The sequence below is a fragment of the Pipra filicauda genome, unplaced genomic scaffold (assembly GCF_003945595.2).
Source record: "Pipra filicauda isolate LSUMZ 115617 unplaced genomic scaffold, ASM394559v2 scaffold78_size3787270_pilon, whole genome shotgun sequence".
Classification (NCBI taxonomy): Eukaryota; Metazoa; Chordata; class Aves; order Passeriformes; family Pipridae; genus Pipra; species Pipra filicauda.
The window spans coordinates 1250748-1267349 of NW_024104964.1; the positions used below are offsets into that span (position 1 = coordinate 1250748).

At 48.0% G+C, this 16602-nt stretch overlaps 1 long non-coding RNA gene across 1 annotated transcript in view; it reads right to left on the reverse strand.

The window, feature by feature from the left end:
* Nucleotides 1-4951: 4951 nt before the first annotated feature.
* LOC113993033 overlaps nt 4952-16602 on the reverse strand; it is a 59584-nt gene continuing 47933 nt past the window's right edge. Inside the window, exons 4-5 of the long non-coding RNA XR_005566688.1 lie at nt 7445-7531; nt 4952-5115 (exon numbers count right to left, since the gene is read on the reverse strand). This is a non-coding gene — a long non-coding RNA (uncharacterized LOC113993033). The remainder of the gene's footprint in view (nt 5116-7444; nt 7532-16602) is intronic.

Sequence of the window (16602 nt, forward strand, 5' to 3'; positions counted from 1 at the left end):
GCAATTAAAAAAAGAGGCAAAACTGAAGGATGGAGGGAAGCATTTGGCACGGTGTGACTGGGGGTACTGAAGGGGTTTCCTCTGTGAAGTGCACCCTTGGAGTGCTCTGGGTTTGCCATTAAGCTGTGACTTGTCCCCGGGTTCTGGTACTGTGGAGTGTATTCAGTGGAGTCTCTGCCAGGGAGGGAGAAGGGATACAGGTGATGGACACACAGATACAGGTGATGGACACACAGATACAGGTGATGGACATTCGGGACAGAGCCTCAGCTGTGAGAACAACAACAGGCCATTTCCCCATTTGTTTTCATTCCTGTCCCAGTTTGGTGGCTGATGAGCATCAGGTTATTGCAATGTTTGTCCTTGTCTTCACACATTGCCAGGACTCCTGGCACAGAGGAGAGGCTCATTTTCCAACTTGAATTTCTGGGGGTTTTTTCCATCTCTCTTAATTACATGAAAATTTATATTGGTGATACAGCTTCTCCACTTTAAATGACTCTGTGAGATCTTGCTCACATGCTCATGCTAAAAAAGCCAAGTTCTGCTCCTTGTCACCTCTTCACAGAGGTGACAGAAATGACAACTAAGGCTGGAACACACCACCACTGGGTACAATGGAGTTCACATTCATTTTCATGATTAAATGGTAAACTGGGCTGAACAGATCTGACCGAGGCAGGGAAGAGTGAGAGTCTGGGGCATTTCTTCACTCAAGGCAGCTTTTTCTCAAATGAAATCCCCCAGTCACAACAGGTGTGAGGCTGGAAAACAAACACTGCTGACAGTCCCACAAAACCCTCCTCCTGAGCCATGCTCCTTTTCCAAGGGCAGCCTTCCAGTGGGCCATGGTCATCTGACATCCTGAGTGCAGAGTAACCACTCCAGTTCAACAACCCTTCCACGTGGCACAGCCAGGACAAGGGGAACAAGTGTCTGTGAAGTCGTGGCAGTGCCACAAAGCCTGGAAATGTTCTGTGAAGAAGCTTCACTTCAAAGGGCTGGAGGGCAGAACGACTGAGAAATGACAAGTAGCAGTGGAGCTAAAGGAGCTGCTCAGGTCAACTGAGCCCAACCAAGGGCTATTCCCACACACACTGACAAAGGAATATGGATAAAAGCAGCTTTCCCAGGACATTGTGTGAGTTGCTGATGGGATAATAGAGCAGCCCCACCTCTCAGCAGGGTGGGAAGCAGCACAGGGGTGGGTGGTGGGAGCTGGCTGGAGGAAGGGTGGCAGTGAGGGCAGCAGAGCCAGGGGCTGCTCCTCCCCAGCTCAGTCAGTCACTAATTAACACATTCATTAGACTGACAGAGCAACTATTGCTTTACAGACCACATTACTGTAACAAAACAGCTATACACATCCTCAGACTAAGCCACAATCATTGTTGATTATTATCCTATTAAAGTCAATGGAATTACTTAAGTGCTTCCTCTGGAATCAGTGCTAGTTATCAGCATGGCTAATGGTTCGAGTCATTTTAACGCACACTTCTTAGGTTTGACTTCACAGAATGAAATAAAAATGGCATTTGGACACAGTATGAGGTAAAACACTTTCAGTGTCTGCTCGGTTCAAGTATTTCCTCTGTGTATTTTCCAGAGCAGGTGTCTGATCTTGATTTTCCTGCACATTTTCCTGCCCTTTAACAGCAGATGAGCAGTGGTTTAGTTTTGTTCAGCAGTGGATCAGCAACTGGCACACCACAGAAGAGGAGCAGCACTCACAGCAAAGACTAAGGGTGTTTTAAAGCACTGCTAATAAATACACACGGGATGAAAAACCTGCTTTGAAATGAAGAAAAAGCTAAAAGCCCACCCAGTGCCACCCCTGCCATGGGCAGGGACACCTTCCAGTGTCCCAGGTTGCTCCAAGCCCCGTCCAACCTGGCCTTGGACACTCCCAGGGATGGGGCAGCCACAGCTTCTCTGGGCAACCTGTGCCAGGGCCTCCCCACCCTCCCAGGGAACAATTCTTTCCTAATACTGAACGTAAATTTCCCCTCTTTTGAGTTTGTAAGAGGGGAAAAAGTCAAGCACAGGACAAACCCAAGCAGCCTCTGGCTCTTTGCTGGAAGCACATGGAATGCACGGTGCCTTCAGCACCAAGTCCTCAAAGGTTTTATGGTTCTTGAGAGTCCAGATTAGGCTTGTGCTCCATGGAAAATGAGGAATGAGAATTACTGGCACCTTTAATCTCAGCGACACAGCAAGCACAGGAGCAGAACCTCACTGGTTACTGATGCAGTAAGAGGGAGAAAACCCAGGAACTGAGTTTTAGAAACTGGAGTAAAACAGAAAGTACAAAAAGCACTGAAGATTTGTGTCCTAGTGTTAATACATTAAAATTGCCCTTTAAGTGATTTTTCAAATTGCATGAGCACTGTGGGGCTGTTAATCAGTGCTGAGCAGTGTGAGCTCCGGGGGTCCAGCCCAGCCGGGGCTGGAGGGGAGCTCAGGACACACCAGCCCATGAACGAGCAGTGTGGGCATCTGGGGGGCCAATGGCACAGCTTCCAAACGTTCTGTTCCTCGGCTGCACTGCCTCAGGAGCGGGGCGTGAGGAGTGTCTGCCATCGGCAGAGGGAGCCGCTGCCCCGCAGGAACGCACCGAGAGCCACAGGAAAACAGCGGGATACCTTGGGCAGGTCCCGGGCTGGCTCACACGGCCCAGGGGGAACTCCGGCCCAGTTGTTGTGTTCGCTGACCTTGAACAGAGGCTTTAGGAAGATAAAGCTGTGGGATTTCTCCCTCTCCGTGTCTCTCCTGCTCAGTTCAGTCCCGCAGTGTCCCGGGCTATCCTGTGTGTCCCAGGTCACTGCGTGTCCCAGGTCACTGTGTGTCCTGCCCTGGCACCAGGGACAGCTCAGACTGGCAAAAGAGAAGGAAATGGGCCAGGGATTTAGTGCCCAACATGAACAGCAACATCTTCCTCATTCCTCTCACTTCCAGAGCTCACACTTTGGGGTCACACTTCTGCCTTCCCTCGTGCACACGAGAACCATCCCTAACCTCAGACCCTTCTGCCTCCCCACTGCAGGTGAGCCACTGCCTTCCACGGGCAACAGCAGGGCTGGTTCCCAGCACAAACACAGCCCAAGCAGCAGAACAAAGACACACGTTACATTCAGCAGGACTGTTTCTGCTGCTTTATCGAAGATGCTTTAACAGGGTGTAGTTTCTCAACACATTTTCTGCACCCAGAGCCAAGCAGAGCATTCACTCAGGTTCCAGCTCAGCCAAGGGCATCAGGAGGAAGGGCTGAGTGAGTTCCTATCCCAACACCTCAGAGGTGGTCCTGTGACACACCTGCTGTGTTTCCCTGGCCTGCAGGCTGAGGGAGGGATCTCGGGATGTTTTCTCTTGCCTTGTTTGTGAAGCAGAGCACAGGTCACTGTGCCTGTGGCTGGGACATGGTGGGACATTGCTGGGACCTCCTTGCTCAGAGCAGGTCTGCACTGCAGTTCCTGGCTCCTGGAAGTGTGGCCCTTATCAGACAGTGAACCACCCTCTGTGTCCCTAATCCTGCCCACATATACATACAGACTTCAGGCATCTGTGGGGTTAAAACATTTAATCTCACTTCTGCTCCTGCTACTGAGTTGGCCAGAGTGGGTCTGCAGGGCTGGGAGAGCACAATTTGGCTGGAGGAGTGTTTTCTTTTGTCCCATTGTGGCATTCCTACTGCTCACCCCACAGCAAGAGCAGAACAAAACCAGTTTGTGAAGTCGATTCTTAAAAACTCCTCCCTGCCAAGTCAGAGATGCCTTTATTGTGCAAGTTCTGGAGGCAGTTGGGGGAGTTCAGCCATATAAAAAAGTGTTTGTTATAAATGCACTCCCCTTTGTTCCAGGAGAACAATGTCCACCAGGATTTCTCTTCCCTCCCCATCCCCAAAGGCACTGACTGGGGAAAGCAGCTTCTCCTGGCAGATCAGAGTGCCCAGGGGATGTATCTCCAAATCCAGGTGTCCCAGAGATGCCTTTGAGACCTTTCACGTCTTTCAGTTCCTACAGCAAAGCACAACTGCCAGTAACCCTTCCCTCCCCTTGGGAGCCCACAACAGAGGGTGTTTTGTGGCAAAATCAAGTGTAAACAAGAACTGAGATAAGCCTGGATAGTAAAAGAGATTTCTTTCAAATCCACATTTTCCGTGTACTCCTTGTTTGCTCCCCAGCACATCGTGGTGTCTCACTGCATGGGAAGGACTGGGCAGAAGCACCAGCACAGACAAAGGTGTTCATAAGGAGGGAAAAACCCCCTGCCTTCTTAAAATACCTCCCTTTTTAAAATATCCCCTGCCCTCTGAAGCACTGCAGTACTCGCCACTGTGATCCAGTCAGCATTTTTCTTATCTAATCCGCACTCAATGAGCTCACACAGGTTTTCTTAATGCTTCCATGTGTTTATATTTTTAACACAGAATCTTTTTTTACATTTCATTATGGAACGAGCAATTGTGTCTAATAAAACCTTGGAATTTTCTGCCTGTGCTTTAGCCCAGTCCTAAAAGAATGCTAAAGCACTGACAAAGGCTTGAAGACCTTGAAAATGATGATAAAGAACTCAAAGACTCTGTGTCTTTGATGTCAAAACAATATTCTAAGCCATGTTATTAAGTCTAACTTAAATCTTCAGTTGGATCAAGGTTAATATATTTGAAAAACATCTCCTAGAACCTCTGTTTTAAACTGTGTGTTCTATCCTAAACAATTCGAATTCACCCAGACTCAAAGGTGATAGTTCCTCCTCATCTGCAGTAATCAACACTCAGTGAAGTTCCCTGAACTCTTTGTAGAGCATCTGTGGTCGTGGGCACTTCCAGGGGGGCCGAGGAGTTGTTCTTGTCAACAATTTGTCAGTTTGCAGTCAGTGTGTGCTGTAAAAAGGCAACCCCCGAGAGCTTTGGGGAGTTTTTGGAACACTCAGGACCTCCCTCTTCGCCTGCTCCAAGTCCTTCTCTCTTGTGTACTTCTCACGTGAATTTATTTACACTAAAATCTGCTGTCTCAGGAGCAGCAGCACCGCCCAGAGCAGGATCCACGCACAGATGGGAGCAGCTGGAGCTGCAGCCAGCACAGGGGGGCTCAGGAGTGCTGGTGAGCACAAATCCTGCACGGGGAAACACAAACAGCACGGGCAGGAGGCGGGGGAGAGGAGCTGCACACCCTCATGCCAGGCAGGAGGCAGCTCACTGAACTCCTCCTTAGGGTCATGCTCTACTGCAGCTCGGTGTTACACTGCCCCAGAGAGGGGACAGCGGAACACAGAGTGACAGCAAGGCCAGATCCTGTGCCCAGCCCCTCTCCTGCAGGATAAGGCTGCAGAGCTCTGGGTAGCAGCACCACGCACTGCAGGGAGGGTCCCCAGAGAGGCATTCTCGGAACAAAGGGATCTCGGGTGGCTTTCCATGTGGAAATCCATCCAGACACAATGCTCTGGCCGGGCATTCCATCCAGCTCCTTGCATTCATTCCCACAGCCCTTAGGGGTGTTTGCAGGAGGTCCTAATGACGAGGGGACATCATTATAATCCCTCTCTTCCACAGACATTCGCTGTACCAGACAGAAAGTAAGATTTAATTCTCTTTTTGACCTCTCCAAAGCCAGATTCCACCTGCCTTTCATCTGAGTTTAAAGCTCTAGTGTGAAGACTAGAAGTAACAAAATCCATGTGGTCAGTATTCCCTGAAATGCCTTCATACAGTGCCAGAGTGTCTCAAAAGCTACAGGGACTTGTGTAGCTTGGCTTAAACAGACAGAACACATCTTTAACTGTGGTGATGCACACATATCCTGAGGAATTTTTATGACAGATTATCACTCGTTTTTTCTCACAGAACTGTGTGGGAATCTGACTGAATCAGAATGAATAAGGGCTGAATCAAAACCTCAGACCTGGTTCACTGGAGACTTAAAATGCAGAAGCAGCATCCCTGAGTTCACTTCCAGAGTGAAAAAAAGGCTAAAATTAAATACTAATGTTTCCAGTGGAAGTTCACACGACTGATTTGCTTGAATACGTCATCTTGCAGTGCCCAACCCAGAGCAGCTGTGGTGGCTGCAGTCACACAGAGACTGTTCCCTGACTTTGTCACCCTGTCAGTACAGCAGTGCCAAATTCAGGATCAACTGAAGTCCCCAGACAGGCTGCCCAGCCCACTGCAATGGCCTCTATTTGCCATATCAAGGTCCACACTGCACCCATGTGTTTAAATTAGTTGGAATCACACGAATATTTTCGATTACATGACACTTAATCTCAGATTTGATAGCTCTGGAAAAGCTATTGGAAAACCACAGCCCTGGTAGCATGCTACAAAAAATCTCAGGATTTCTAGAACTCTGCCTTTCAAGCCTGTCTGTAACAGCTCATCTGAGAAACCCTCCCCAGGTTCTGGTCGTCTTTCATAGAAGAGAATTTACTGTTCTCTCAAGTTCTGAGCAGCTTCAGCTGGGGCAGCCACGACCTTCCCTGACCTCAGCTGGCCCTGCACTGCCCTGCAGAGGTCACATCCCACCGGGGTTTTGGGGGGGGATTAGCTGAGTATCCACCCAGGGGCCACCCCACCCCTGGGCATGGAGACCTGCACTGTAACGTGCTTTGTGAGCCCCTTCCCTGCTGACAGTGCCTTGCCAAGGACACCCTTGGCTCACAAGGACAAGGGCACAGCTACACCTCATTCCCCCCCTGCACGTGGCAGCAGTGCAGGGGCTCCATCAGCATCATCCACCCCAGCAAGGTCTGCACAGGCTCAGGGAAGGGCCTGGGAGCTGCAGTTCGATCCATTTATGTGTGGCCTAGGCAAGCACTGCCTTGGATTAAATATTCCAAGCTGCTGCAAACTATTTCTCCTTCAAACAGAGATTTCTTCAAGAATGTGTTCACATGTGGGAGCTGGAGTGGAGGAGAATGTGTGTGGATTTGAAAACAGGATGACTTGACTTTACTTTTAATTCCAGCTCATCACAGTGTGCCAGGAATCACTGCCCCAGCTGCCCCAGAGCAAACAGAGCTGCCATTCCAGGGCTCCTGGGTGGACAGTGCCAGTGGCACAGGGGAATCACTGCCCCAGCTGCCCCAGAGCAAACAGAGCTGCCATTCCAGGGCTCCTGGGTGGACAGTGCCAGTGGCACAGGGGAATCACTGCCCCAGCTGCCCCAGAGCAAACAGAGCTGCCATTCCAGGGCTCCTGGGTGGACAGTGCCAGTGGCACACAGGCACAGCCCTCGCCAGAGGCTGCACTGGGGGCTCAGCACAGGCTACTGAATGTTTCACTCACATGTTAAACAAGAGAATTTCAGCTGATTTTGACCTTAATCTGTTTGAGGAAGTTTTAAGTAAAAGCTGAATAAGGACTCCGGGGCTGTAGGCAGAGATTCCACCCAGACTCACAATTCCAGCCGAGGCACGAGGACTGAATGGGCAGAGAAAGACTCACCAGAGCTGTTCACTGGGGAAGCACAGCTCGAGTCCCCAGGGCTGGGAAATCAGCCTTTCATTAGCATCAGGTTCTCTCCACTGTTTTCTGGAAGGAGGAAAAAAGTCCAAGTTTGGGAATAATGGAAATGCAGGGAGCTCTGCTCATGCAAGTGCTTCTCCACCAACCCTCCTTTTAAATGCTCTAATAGCGGGGGGCAGGAACTCACACCTGTGCAGTTACAGAGGTAATTTGCACCCACTTAGAGCTCCATTTGGAGAGGTATAAAAATAGCCCAGGAACAGGAATCTGGCCCATTCCTTATAATGATTATTGGAAATATAACTGGAAGAATTATTTTAGCTTCACTAATAACACGAAAATTAGGTAGAAATGTGCTTCTGAACACGCTGTGACAATCTCTTCTGCTATGAGATATGAACACAGTTCCTGCAAAAGTTCTCTTCACTCCTTCATTTTGAAACAAAGGAAAATCTCCAAAGACTGTTCCAAGACATCTCCAGACCCAAGTTCACTGAAGTGCCTGTTTCTATGCTCGGTGACAGAGGCTGCATCCCTGCAATCCTGAGTTCCCAGGGATGTCAGGGACACTCTGCACATTTCCCCCACAGAGAACCCGGCTGCACACCGGCCCGTGGACGTGGAATGCTATGGATGCAGGGACACAGCATTCAAAGGAAGGGCACTTTCAATAAGCACTAACAGTCTCCAGCACAAACAGGCCATTTGTGCCAATCCCAACTGGGTTAGTGATCCCAGAAACACCACTGCTGCCCTTCCCTTCTGTGCTGCCTACAAATAAGAGCCTAGAATTTTGAGTTCTGGCATAACCTCTTTTCTATTTAGGGGGAATTCGCTGTACCTACAGTATAGTTCTTTTGTCAATTCTGCCAGCCATGTTTGTTTTCATTATAGGCTGGCAAATATTTTGCCTGTAATTGCACACACATGAATTTGGTGATGGAGCTACAGGCTGTTCTGCTCCTGTGCAGGAAACAGTTCCTGACTTGCAGCATTTCAGCTCTGTGTAAACTGTATTCCACACAGTGTTGAGTATTCCACACAGTGCTGAGTATTCCACACAGTGCTCCTGCCCAGTGCAACCCCTCAGCCCAGTGCATCTGCCATATTTAGCAGCCAGAGTTCTTCCCTGCTTAATGCTTTCTGTGACAATGTATGCAAGGACTTCTTTCTAAACATTATATATTTGATCACAGAATTAGACAGTGCTGCAGATCTCCTCACCCAGAGCCTCCATCCCAGGGACCCAGGGATTTAGTCTCACACATCCCGGGGGAAGAACGAGCTGTCTCCCGGGAAGAGCTCCAGGCTCAGCTGGCTCCTCGTGGGAAGCATCTGAACCTCCCCACACGGAACTATTCAAGGCATCCCGAGTAATTTCCTCTGCTTACAGGGAGCAGATCTGTACTCCTGCCAAGCACAGGTACTAAAGGAATCAAACATCATTTTAGCCCAATGCAAACAAATCTAAATTAAGAATTTTGATTACAGAAAAGTGTAAGGGACAGTGTGGCATTACGTGACCACTGCTACAATGCTTCATTTATAAAAATGAAAATGTTATTCCATCAAAATCCATTATTCATAACAATGAATATGTGATATAACTAAGGCCCATTAAACCAACTCATTCTTTTAAAACATCCCATTGCAGTGATAGAAACTAGTGTAAATACAGTCTCTTATAGCAGGATTAAAAATATTCTTAAATTAATTTTTATCTTTTCTTTGTTCAAGGGTACATCCAATGCATCAGCTGCATCAGCCACAGTTCAAGAAGGTGGAAGTTGGAATCATTACACAAGTCCAGATTAACTCTCTTGGCAATAGCAGAGAACCAAATGTCCTGTCTGGACTTCTATAAGTATAGGACAATAATTTATATAGCATTTATTGTCCTCCAAGTGCCATGAGCTCACATCCCAGGATCCTGTGCATCACTGACAGACACAGAACAGCTGGTTCACCAAAGCACATCTGCAGCAGATCCTGTCTGCCCTCCCAGAGAGAGTGCTGGGATGTGGAGGGGCAGCCCCCAGAGCACATGGGGCCACTGAATCTCAGAGAATCCCATCATCTCTTTGGAAGGATCCAAACCCAAACCCTGCCCAGATTAACTCTGCTTTGTGCTTGTGCAGGTGTGGATGCCAACCTGGAGATGGCACTTGAGGGAAAGCAAGTGCAAGCAAAGTCACAAATCCTTTACTGCTGTGCAACATCTGCTGGGTTTTCACAGATTTAATGCTCTTTAACAGGAATGATTCTCCTTCAGCACAACTCAGACTCCAGTATTTTTAGCCCCACTGTTTCTGCCTGTGCTGCTGTATCACAGGAGCAGGAGGAGTGTCCTGGCACTGGGCCCTGACACACCTCAGAGGGTGTTCTGGTGGTGCAAAGATGCCCCTCTTGCCATTCACTCCGAGCTTTAGAGCCAGAATCAGCTGAGAGCTCGCTACATTCAGTCAATCACTCCATCTAAAATCACCTCCTTTCTGAGACAAATCTCAGCTGGGTTGCCCAGTAACCCTGACAGACAAACCCCTTCACAGGAGCCCACTTAAGGCAGAGCTCAAGAGCAGAGGAGGTTTATGAAGCTTTGCAGAACTCGATATTTATGAAGTGTGACCCAAACACTGAGTTTTTGATAAAGCCTGAAAGAAGTCAGTGGAATACAACTTCAGGTCCTACTGTGAGCTCTCTGGGAAGTCTGAACGACTATTCCACAGGATTTAGGAAGGTGGATGCTACTCAGACCTCCAGGATTTCAATGCATTAACAGAATGGTCTGAGAGAGCTTTTACAGAGCTCTCTACCACAATTAGCTCTTCCCATTTGCCTTCCAGTCCCACAGGAGCCAAGCACATCCAGGTAAAAGCAAACCAACACAGAGAGTGCACGTTCTCCAGGTACAAAACTACTGATTTCAGTAGAATGGGGTAAGTGAGAGCCTAAAGTCAGAATTTTAAAGAAAGGAGGGGAAATGAAAGGAGAAAGCATTGGATTAACTTTGAGAACGGGAATGTAACACCTGCTGAGCAACCTCCTTCAGCTTTTGGTGAAAGGTCTGTGATGGGCACAGACACCAGAGGACAAAGAGCAGGCTGATGACAGATGTGTGGCACAGGGAAGGGGCAAACCTGGGATTTAATGGCAGTGAAGGGGAGTGTTTCACTCAGGAGGGCCCCAGCTCTCTATTTATAGTTCCCATAAAGCAGCAGCAAGCAGAATGTGATGCCTCCTGATGCCAATGCCATCAGCACTGCCCAGAACAGCTGGGGGGATCCTCCCTCAGCCCACACTTCAACCTTTCCCCTTCCCACCCCAAACACTCACAGTGTCCCTGAGTACCTGCAGGGAAGAACTAAAGCACAAGTGCAGCAAAGTGGGTCAGAACAAAACAGCCTCAGCCCTCTCCTGAAGTCCAGCTGTTTAAGTGGGTCTCAGAGCTGAAAGCAGTGCAAACACAGTGTTTGCTACCCAGAAAATGTCCATTCTCCCTGAAGCTGAACACTTTGTACCTTCTTCCCATATGGAAAGACATCCAAGTGAAGAATCTAAGGCCAATAACATTCTGAGATAAGTGTGCTCACCTCTAAGGTGGTTTTTAGGTGTGGTACAGTGCAGGTCACCACTGCTGCCCTGTGACAACGGCCAAGAACTGTAAGCTGAGAAAATCGTGTGACCAATTTGTTTCTTTCCTTTCTAGGTGTAAATTTTTTCAGTGTAAATTATCCTTAAGACCCACAGTAAAACACTGCTGCTTGCCAGATTTCAAATATGTATGAAGACACCCTTAAAGGCCCAGCTGGTGCAAGTCCATACTTTCCTTTTAAGTCCTTGGGTATAAAAAGAATTTGGCTTTACTGGTATATGAAACATTCATTTCAGCATTTTAAACAGACTCTAGCAGGAAGAAAATTATGGTCTTTGCCTCACCTGGTTTCCAGGAGTTCCTCAGAGCTTTCCCTCTGCAAACAGAAGAGCTGAGGTCCAGCTCCTCCATAAGTTCTGTCTGGCATGGCTGTGCCCACCAGAGGATTAGGAACGAATCTGACACTTACCCACAGTGCTCTTACCAAAGGGCTGAGTCAAATTTGCCTGAAACTCTGCTCCCAGCTTTGAAAGCAGATCAGATCAGACGCCAAGCCCCCCCAGAGAAGGCAGCAGAGCAAGGCAGGCACAGGAGCTGTAAATACCCTCTGGGCAGTCCAGGGCCAGGCACAGCACCTGCAGGGCTTGTCCAACCCCACATGCCCAAAACAAGCACCCAAACCTCTCTCCATCCCCGCTGCTGCCAAGGCAGAGCTGTGCTGAGCCAGCCCGTGCCACAGCCATCACACAATGGGCAAGTTAAACATTCAGAGGTTCCTCTGCCAGCCTGGCTGGGGCTCCCAACGCAGTTAGCAGCAAGGATCCCCCAGGATTCTCCTAGAGAAGGAAATGGGTTAAACTGATGAGGTATTTTTAATGTGTGCTGACAAAGGTCCAGAGTGAATGTACAGTTACATTAGTCAAACTGGGACTGCTCTGCTCAGCCCCAGTATGACTGTCTTCCTCTTCTATTATTTAAAGCTTCTGGGTTTTTTTAACATTTCATTATGTAGAAAAAAGAAATACATCAAATGTGAATCCACTGGGAGAACATTCCTGCATTTGCTGTAAAATCACATAGAAGCAGCCATGGAAATTTGTTTCATTTTCACACTATATTTATACTTAATTCGTACACAATCTTTTTCCTGTTAAAGAAATCAATGCCCCCTTGGAGAGCAGCTTGGGCAGAGTGTTCAGGGATGGCAGTGATAAAAATCAGCAGCACCAGTTTCAATCCCTTTTGGTTCAGTCCCCACAGTGACAAGCAGAGCAGTACAACCTAGAGGAAAAACTCAGATTGTGATCTTCCTCAGTGATAAACTGTCTGTTGCCACCTAAGAGTACAATGTCACATGGATTTTGTAGCTGATCCAAGAAGCTAATAAAATAATGCCTTATCAGATCTCTTCTGAATTCCTCTGGATGTCACCAGGATGCTTCCCCAGGTAAGGGAAGCATCACAAACCCAAACTGTCCTCTACAGCAAATCCTCCTGCACTCTCACTCCTGAACTCTTTCTACAGGGAATTTTCTTCCTTTCCTCTTCCTTCAGGGCAGAATTCAGCACTGACTGACTGGATCAGGCAGTGACTGCTTCTGTACCAAGGTTTTGCACCAGACTTGTGAGCAACGTGTGTTCATACACACTTAGACCTGCTTGGCATGTCAGCTAAACTGCACCTGACCCCCCCTTCCCCTCAGTTCTAAAAGAACTGCTGGTGAACAGCAGCAGTTTGGGGGCTTTTTAGGGAGACTCCAACCCTTATGGCAACTGGGCTAAAATTACATATAGGTACAAATTCCCTGCTAAAAGAATGCTTCAGTCCTGTATTACGAACAGCCTGAATATAAACAGATTTTACTGTTATTGCTTTAGATAAAATCTTCCTCCCTTTCCAAGGGTTTATATCACTTCACACTTACAGGAAAAGATCCCAGAAGCTTTTCAAATGGGATTGAGCCACAGCTGCTCTATCATAAATCTAGAGAATTAAAATGTGCAGTGAGACAGTTTGGCTAAACAACATCTTAATTTCCTTCACGTGAACCAGCTTGTATAAACAGGAACAGCAGGGATGGGAGCTTGCTCAGGATATGGAAATGGAGGGAAAGGGACAGTAAAGGCACAGGAAAGGCAGCACTGGAGGAGGCTGAAGGAGGGAGGCTGCAGGGAAACACAGGGAGCCAAGGAGAATTCACACACAAGGCCTTTGGAGCCAGGGAGGGAGGGAGGGAGAGGGGCCAGTCCCCTCACCAGATGTAGTCAGAGCAGCTGCCAACCATGAAAAACCCCCCTGAGCCACTCAGATCCCAGGGGAAGTGGGGATGGAGAGTGGCATAACCTGGCATCACAAAAGTGACTGAGAGAACAATTTAAACCTTACAACATGAGTAAAAATTTAGAGAGGTTACCCTGAAGTCTCCCCAACTTAATTCCTACACCATTTACACAATCCTCTCCCTCAAAGGGCCATTCCTGAAGGCTGATCGAATTCCTCCACTTTTGAATGCACACTTTTTCTGTGGGATACACACAGGCATCCTGCCAGCCCCTGCTGGATACTGGGTGTAAGTAACTTGTCAGTGTATTGCAGATTTTAGCAGCCACGTCAATGAACTGTGCATGAACAGAAGAGTCAGGATTAACCCAAACCCAAACGTGCCATGCACGCACCCGACATGAAAACTGCTCCTCACTCCTGTCCAACCAGCTGAGCTGGCAACTGGCCATTCCTAACAAAAATACTTCATACCAGAACAAAGAACCAAGAACCTCCAGGTCTTACCTCTCACTCAATTAATCAGAGGCATGTAACAAAGATACTGTTGTTCATTACAAGAAAAAAAAATGTTATTCCTGGTGCAAAATCCGTTTTTTCCTGACACCAGCAACCAGATGGCAACCAAACAATGAACTGCCAAAGAAAACTGGGAAGAGTTCCCCTTCCTCCAGCTAACGTGGATATAGGTCTGCACTGACCACTGCCCCACAAAGCACAGCCCACAGCTGGGAGGGAGGAGCACCATCCTCTGCAGAACCTCACAAATAACAGCAACTGTTCTCCTTGTCATCTCCTGAGCACACAGAGACACTGGGACCATTCCACAGCTGCCCAAGCTGGAAGGCTCTGGGACTCAGGGCTTCCCAGCTGCAGGGACACTTCCAAGGGGCAGTTTCTTGGAGCCTCGAAGAGCCAGTTTTCTTTTGGCAATGGAATCCTTCCTGAGTTACTGTGAGCCCAGACAGGTGGATCTGTGTCTCTGCCTTCCCCTTTGTCCCAGGTGGGTCACACTGGGCTGTGTGCAGGTCACATTCCCTCTCTCTCACAGAACTCTCTCAGATTCCTCTCCCGTGGCTGATATATCACCATCCAATCTGCAACTCCAGAAACCCCTGGCTCTGTCCTTCCATTCACAGCTTTATCTGTGCTGAACTCAGGCCAAACCAGGGGATCACATCTTACACTCCCATTTCTACCCCTGCAGAACGAACCCCTCAGCCTGGAACACTCCGTGGGCTGGATCAGCTTTCCTGGCTGCACTTTGAGATATGAGTCAGGACAGACTCTGCCTGTATTTTAAGACACACCAAGAAACCACAAACACCTTTGCTGGTTCTGAGACCAGCTGTGCTCCAGCACCGGAGTGGAGATCCCTGGGACCCCCCGTGCCTTGGGAATGTCTGGGATAACACACCCTTGCCTCAGGAACAGCATCCCTGCTTCTGTGCCTCTCATCTGCCCTTGCTGCACTTTTCTCTCCTCATTTTCCTTAGAAGGGGTGCAAGATGATCTGGCAGGATTTTTGGCAGCCTGAGCTCAGCCTGGCTGTTGGAAGCACCGTGGATTTGTGGAACCAAGTCTCTGTGGCACCTTTGGCTTTGCTACAGTCCCAGAGCACAAATCCAGTCTTATTCCTGACCTTCCCACTGTCTCCAAAGTGCCCCACGGCAACCACAAGCTGCAGAGCCAAACTGATCTGCAGGAATTCCTAAGGAACTCTGCTTTAAGATAAAACAAAATAAAAGACACCCTCCTTTTAAAACAGAAGCACAAGGCCCCAAGCAAAAACATGCACACAATTAATTTGATTTGTGCATGGAAATGTGGTGAGCACATGAGAATGCATCATATTTCTGTGCTGCCTTGGGCTTCTGGCTTTATGGAAATACACACCCATATATTAAAGCCTGTTTTTCCTTTGAAAAACAAAATCCCATTATTAACTAAACTGACCAAATTGAATAAATGTGATGGTTCCACACAAGTTTAAAAAATGGATTGCCTATTTTTTAAAAAAACCCAACAACCTAACAGAGTGGTGTTCATTTTATTAATATAACTGTCTTTTGAGCAGAAAAAAGGAAAAAGACAATGGAAGAGTCTCTGATGCTGACGTGCACATTAATCACCAAGTCACCAAGCAATGTTAATAATCCAGGCAGGGTTCTGCTCTCCACACCAAGATGAGTACGAGTAGTGACCCCTCCAGAGTGAGCAAATCTCACTCCTGGGCTGAATTCAATCCAAAACACCTATTAGTAGGTTGGTTCTTAAAATGAATAAAATAAACTTTCTCCTGGAACAGGGTTTTTAATAATGAGAATCTGGGAGAATCTTTTTCCTTAGGGGTCAGTCACTGTAACTTCCCACAGTTGGACCTCAGGGACTGTTTTGTGGGAATATGGGTCCCACCAAACCAACAACTGCTGTTCCAACAAAGAGTAATAAAACTGAAGGAGTGGGAGGACTAAGACAAAATGCTGCAACCCACAGGATTTTTGAAGCACTTGTGTCATGGTTCATTCTCCCACCCCTTCTGATTCCAGAGGAGTTTTATCACTGACTTTGGCAGGAGCCAGGTTCTGCCAACACCAAACACTCAGAAGGACAAACCCCAGAAGGGTCACTCACAGACCCCACCAGTCCACTGCTGGGTTCAGTCAGGAAGCATTTATCAAATATTCCTCAGCCACCTGTTTTCTTCTCAGTTTTCATATCTAATCAGGTCTAAGAAAAGACCTGTTTTACAAATTCAGGCAGTGGCATTACAGAATGTGACCTGCATCACATATTTGCTGAGATAGTGACACTGATGTGTGTCCTTGTGCAAGCAGACTGCAGGGACCAAACCTTTCACCTGCTGTGATGGTCTGTACTGAGATCAAACCACAACAGATGGATCCCAAGATCATCCCAGGAATTAGTTCCTGACAAACAATAATGTCAGTGAGATTCAAATCAAACGCTTTTAAAGACAAATTTATAAATTAGAGGAGAATGAAATAGAAATATTGAATTAGCAGCAAATCCTTGGGGTTATTTAATATAGTCACAGACTGATTTGGGTTGGAAGGGACCTTAAAGACCATCTGCCATGGGCAGGGACACCTTCCACTAGCCCAGGTTGCTCCAAGCCCTGTCCAACCTGGCCTGGGACACTTCCAGGGGTGGGGCAGCCACAGCTTCTCTGGGCAACCTGTGCCAGGGCCTCACCACACCAAGCAGGGCAGTGAACACACCCCAGCAGGGCTGCCCTGGCCC